This window comes from Triticum urartu, chromosome 5, assembly GCF_003073215.2.
Source record: "Triticum urartu cultivar G1812 chromosome 5, Tu2.1, whole genome shotgun sequence".
NCBI lineage: Eukaryota > Viridiplantae > Streptophyta > Magnoliopsida > Poales > Poaceae > Triticum > Triticum urartu.
In genome coordinates, this window is record NC_053026.1 from 558,104,476 (window position 1) to 558,110,105 (window position 5,630).

At 48.4% G+C, this 5,630-nt stretch overlaps 1 long non-coding RNA gene across 1 annotated transcript; it reads left to right on the forward strand.

Moving 5' to 3' along the window:
- The first annotated feature begins 1,008 nt into the window (after positions 1-1,008).
- On the forward strand, positions 1,009-2,041 carry LOC125506007. The gene is made up of 2 exons (XR_007282569.1): positions 1,009-1,274; positions 1,357-2,041. It is a non-coding gene; the product is annotated as an uncharacterized LOC125506007 (long non-coding RNA).
- Positions 2,042-5,630: the final 3,589 nt, after the last annotated feature.

The window sequence follows — 5,630 nt, forward strand, 5'->3', positions numbered from 1 at the left end:
CTCTCCCTCTGTCCTTGCTGGATCAAGGCATGGGAGACGTCACCGGGCTGCACGTGTGTTGAACACGGAGGCGCCGTTGTTCGGCACTTAGATCGGAATCAACCGCGATCTGAATCGCTACGAGTACGACTACCTCATCCGCGTTCTAGTAACGCTTCCGCTTAGCGATCTACAAGGGTATGTAGATGCACTTCCCTTCCCCTCGTTGCTAGATTACTCCATAGATTGATCTTGGTGATGCGTAGAAAATTTTAAATTTCTGCTACGATCCCCAACAGTGGCATCATGAGCTAGGTCTATGTGACGCCCCGAGACCGTTGTGCCAGGTGTCTTCCAGTTATTCGCCGTCGTTGCCATGTCATTTGCTTGCGTGTTGCATCTTATCATGTCATCATGTGCATTGCATCATCATGTTTTCAAAACTTGCATCTGTCCGGGTCTTCCGGTTCTCTCCGTTGTCCGTTCTGAGCCCAGACACACTTGCACGCGCCCGCGACATGTCTGAAATAGTATTTTATAAGTGGTCGGAAAATGTTCTCGGAATGGGTTGAAACTTGGCATGCGGTGTTGTTATGTTGTAGGTAGGCCGCTTGCCAAGTTTCATCGCATTCGGAGTCCGTTTGACGCCCGAACGGATAACTATATCGGTCAAAACGTCGGACGTTTTTGGTCTCCGGTAACAGTCGCCGGGTCTCTCTCTCTCTTCTCTTCTCTCAGCTTGAGATCGTCTACACAGTCCACTACCTACCGCCAGGCCCAACCTAACCTCTCTCGTCAGCCCGCATCCCCCCTCGCGCGCGTCCGCAAGTTGTCCCGAACCCGACCCGGGGAGTCGTCACCGTTGGGTCCGGATCATCCCCAAACGTCTACAAAACGTCACCGTTTTCTTATTTGAATTCCCTAGCTATTTTTTTCGCGACCGTCCGATTAAGATCAAAGGGACTAGTTGCCACTAACCAAGATTCACCACTATATATTCAGCCTACCTAATTCTAAAACCTAGCCGCCCCATCCATCCTTTCCCTCAGCCGCCGCCGCCACTCTCTCGCTTCCCCTCGGGATCTCCTGCCGATTCAATCCCCCCGACCACTTCCCTGGTTTTCAGCGCCGCCTAATCACAACAGCCTACCACCATCCTCCGCCCGAGACCCTGGTCGTCGCTCCCAAGTTCCTCTGCCTGCGCTCTCTCCGCAGCCGCCCGAGGACGCGCCTCCTCGTCCCCGCACAGCCCGTGAGGCACCGGCCTCGTCCCACTCCTCTCCATCCTCCCCTATGTTGCTTCCTGCTCCCCTGCAACGCTCTCTCTCTCAAGAGATCTATCATCCCGCTCGCCTCACCCTCTTCGTCTCTGCGCAGGGAATGAGTGGGAGATGTCATGGTCGCCCGCGGAAGCTCCGTCATCGTCGGGATCGTTCCTCCGGCCTCGGCCCCGGATCCGCGCATCCTTGACGTTTCCCGCGCCTCTGCCTGTGTTGCTGCGTCGCCAGAGGTCGCCTCACGACGCCAAGTTCGCCTTCACCGCTCCCCGGCAACAACGCTGTTGCCTCTCCTGCGCTGCTTCTCCTGCCCGAGCTCCTCAAGTCAAGCCGGAGATCCCTCGCATCAAGCCGCCGCCGCTTCGATCGCGCGACGCTGCGCCTTCGCCAAGCTCCGCCATAGCGCCCTGCTTCCCCTGTTTCGAGCAGACGAACAAGGCAGCCATGGCCCTGTTTGACCGAACCGGACACAACCACGAGCGAACGCGCCCTTCCTTCGCCTTCGTTGACCGCGCCGCCCCAGCCCAGATCCAGCCAGGCCCAGTCGGGCCAGATCCGCACCGCCCTCGCTGGCCTTCCTCTTCACCAGCGGGCCAAGCCCATGGGTTAGAACGCGCCCAGCACCTCCCCTGTTCCTGTTGGGCCAGGAAGATTCGGCCCGTAGTGTTTTTTTCCGTTGCTGCGAATTTAGCTAATTTCCACAGGATTGTTGTTTTACAGAAAAGCCCTTGTTGATCATGCATTTAATAATTCCACAACCGTGAATCGGATTGAAATGTTTTATATATGAAACTTGCTTAAAATTATGTGTAGATTAATAATTTGCCACTTTCAATCATGTTTAAAATGTTTAAAAAGCTGTTTGTTTAAATTTGCTTAAATGACGTGCTAAAATGATTTATTTCATAACTAAATAACCATAGCTCGGTTTTAAATAAACTTTATATGTAAATGGGGTAGAAAAATGCATAGTTTAACATGGTGGCTTTACTTTGCATGTTTAACAACTATAAAATATGGTTTAGGGCAGAACAGTACCAAACCTAAAATATGCATATAGGGATTTACCGGAATTGTTGTTCGTTGTTACCGGCCTCATTTAAACTTGCCTAGATAGGTAGTTTTACTTTGCTTCACCCTCTTGCCATGTTTAACAACATTTAATATTGTTGGGTACATAAACAAGATCGAACTAAATAAGTCACGTGGTGTTTCGTCAATATGCAACGGAGTTGCATGTTGAGCTCCACTTAATTTGTAGGATTGTTTGTGCACTTTGCCATGCCATGCTTCATTAAACTGGACACGCATCATACTTGTTTGCGCATTATGCCATGCTTATGTGATGGTTGTTTACTATGTTGTTTGCTTCTTTCCGGTGTTGCTTCTTCGGGTTAGTTCCGATAACGTCGCGTTTGTGAGGACCCGTTCGACTACGACCGTTTGTCTTCTTCATGGACTCGTTCTTCTTCCTTGCGGGATCTCAGACAAGATGACCATACCCTCGAAATCACTTCTATCTTTGCTTGTTAGATGCTCGCTCTTTTGCTATGCCTATGCTGCGATACCTACCACTTGCTTATCATGCCTCCCATATTGCCATACCAAGCCTCTAACCCACCTTGTCCTAGCAAACCGTTGTTTGGCTATGTTATCGCTTTGCTCAGCCCCTCTTATAGCGTTGTTAGTTGCAGGTGAAGATTGGAGTTTGTTCCATGTTGGAACATGGATATTTTGTTGGGATATCACAATATCTCTTATTTAATTAATGCATCTATATACTTGGTAAAGGTTGGAAGGCTTGGCCTTATGCCTGGTGTTTTGTTCCACTCTTGCCGCCCTAGTTTCCGTCATATCGGTGTTATGTTCTCGGATTTTGCGTTCCTTACACGGTTGTGTTATAATGGGAACCCCTTGACAGTTCGCCTTGATAAAACTCCTCCAGCAATGCCCAACATCGGTTTTCCCATTCGCCACCTAGCCTCTTTTTCCCTTGGGTTCCGCGGACTCAAGGGTCATCATTATTAACCCCCCTGGGCCAGTGCTCCTCTGAGTGTTGGTCCGACCGAGTAGACTGCAGGGCCACCTCGGGGCAACTTGAGGGTTGGTTTTACTCGTAGAATGTCTCATCTGAGTGTGCCCTAAGAACGAGATATGTGCAGCTCCTATCGAGATTTGTCGGCACATTCGGGCGGTGTTGCTGGTCTTGTTTTACCATTGTCAAAATGTCTTGTAACCGAGATGTCGAGTCTGATCGGATTGTCTTGGGAGAAGGAATATCCTTCGTTGACCGTGGAGAGCTTGTGATGGGCAAAGTTGGGACACCCTGCAGGGATTTGATCTTTCGAAAGCCATGCCCGCGGTTATGGGCAGATGGGAATTTGTTAATGTCCGGTTGTAGAAAACCTAAAGTTTATCTTAATTAAAATGCATCAACCGTGTGTGTTACCGTGATGGTCTCTTCTCGGCGGGGTCCGGAAAGTGAACACGGTGTTGGAGTTATGCTTGATGTAGGTTGTTCTAGGATCACTTCTTGATCATAGTTTCTCGACCGTGCCTTTGCCTTCTCTTCTCGCTCTCATTTGCGTATGTTAGCCACCAAATATGCTAGTCGCTTGCTGCAGCTCCACCTCATACCTTTTACCCTACCTATAAGCTTAAATAGTCCTGATCGCGAGGGTGTGAGATTGCTGAGTCCCCGTGACTCACAGATACTTCCAAAACCAGCTTGCAGGTGCCGTTGAACCGTGCAGGTGACGCCACCAAGCTCAAGGAGGAGCTCGATGAAGATTGTGTTTGCTATGTTGTTCCGTTTCCAGTTGATTAGTAGTGGAGCCCAGTTGGGGCGATCGGGGATCTGTGTAGCATTTGGGGTAGTCTTCTTTTATTTTGGTTCCATAGTCGGACCTTGTTTGTATCTAGATGATGTAATGCTTTATTCATGTATTGTGTGAAGTTGCGATTGTAAGCCAACTATGTATCTTTTCCCTTTATTGTATTACATGGGTTGTTGTGAAGATTACCTCACTTGCTACATTGCTTTCAATGTGGTTATGCCTCTAAGTCGTGCTTCGACACGTGGGAGATATAGCCGCATCGAGGGCGTGACAAGTTGGTAATCAGAGCCTTCCCCGACTTAGGAGCCCCCTGCTTGATCGAATCGCTGGCATTGTTGAGTCTAGAAAAATGTTTTGAGTCTTTTAGGATTATATATATCGGAGAGTAGGATTCTTTTTACTCCTCAGTCCCTTCGTCGCTCTGGTGAGGCATCCCGACGTAGAGTTTTGACTCTTCTCTTCTCAAATTTCACTAAATTTTTTTTAGGATCACGCGGGTATCTTGGAATCGTTTCGATGGTTTTGTGACAAGAACATTGTTCTTGGTGCCTCCTGACATTTAGGGGTTGTGGCAGTGTCCCAGGGAGTTGAGCTCCGAGGTGTTGTCGTCACAATTTTATCGTTGCAGTTCTGGAATACCTGAGTTTCGCCGACATCGAAAATCTCTTTTATACAGTTGTTGGTGAGATAACCTCGACGCCACCCAGTACTGGGGCGGGAGTTCGGTAGTATTGCCATAACTCGTAAAACGGATGCTTTTCAAAGGTTGAGGTAAATGATTTCCGAAGGTTTCTTGGTTATGTGTTGAAGGATGGATACAGCTGGATGTAGGATTTGCTAGTTTTGGGTGAGATATTATGCTTCCCCTGTATCCCCAACACCGGATTGCATAACCGGAAAGTTTCGGAAGTTTATAAGTGGGAATTCAAGTAGCTCCTAGGATATGTTTCCGACAGAGGTATGATATGAAATTGGGGTTCGACGTCTAGTGGTCCGCCTATCCATGGTTGGTTTTACAGTGGTCTCGTTGTGCCTTAAAGAGTCCTTGGCTATGCCGACTCGGGGACGCTTCGTATGTCATGTGCACTGCCTTGCACATGATGGTGTTGCACGATCGAGCCCGTGTAGGCCCCACTGCGAAAACTTCGGACGAAATCTCTATCATATGTTTGTTCTGGCTTATTCTGCAAGCCAATCCTTTGTTTTGTTTACAGTTGTGGTATTCGACTTGCTTCGAAGTCAAATGTTGATTCCATACCTTCCCTAAGCGGTGTTCTCACATTCCTATGTGAATACTAATCCTTCTCGATCATCGAGTTTGTCATGTCAATCCTTGTCAGCCGGTGCGATTCTCTTCAAGATGGTCCTATCATTTGTCACATCCGCAAGATCGACTCAAGTCTTCTCAACATTGTTTGTTTCTTCCGTCTCAAGTTACCTTTGTTTTTCCCGCCCACCCACCCTTTTTCTTCAAGGACTCAGATTTCTTAATCAAGTATCCTTTTTTATTGATGTGAAGTCTCTCCATTCTTTTCCG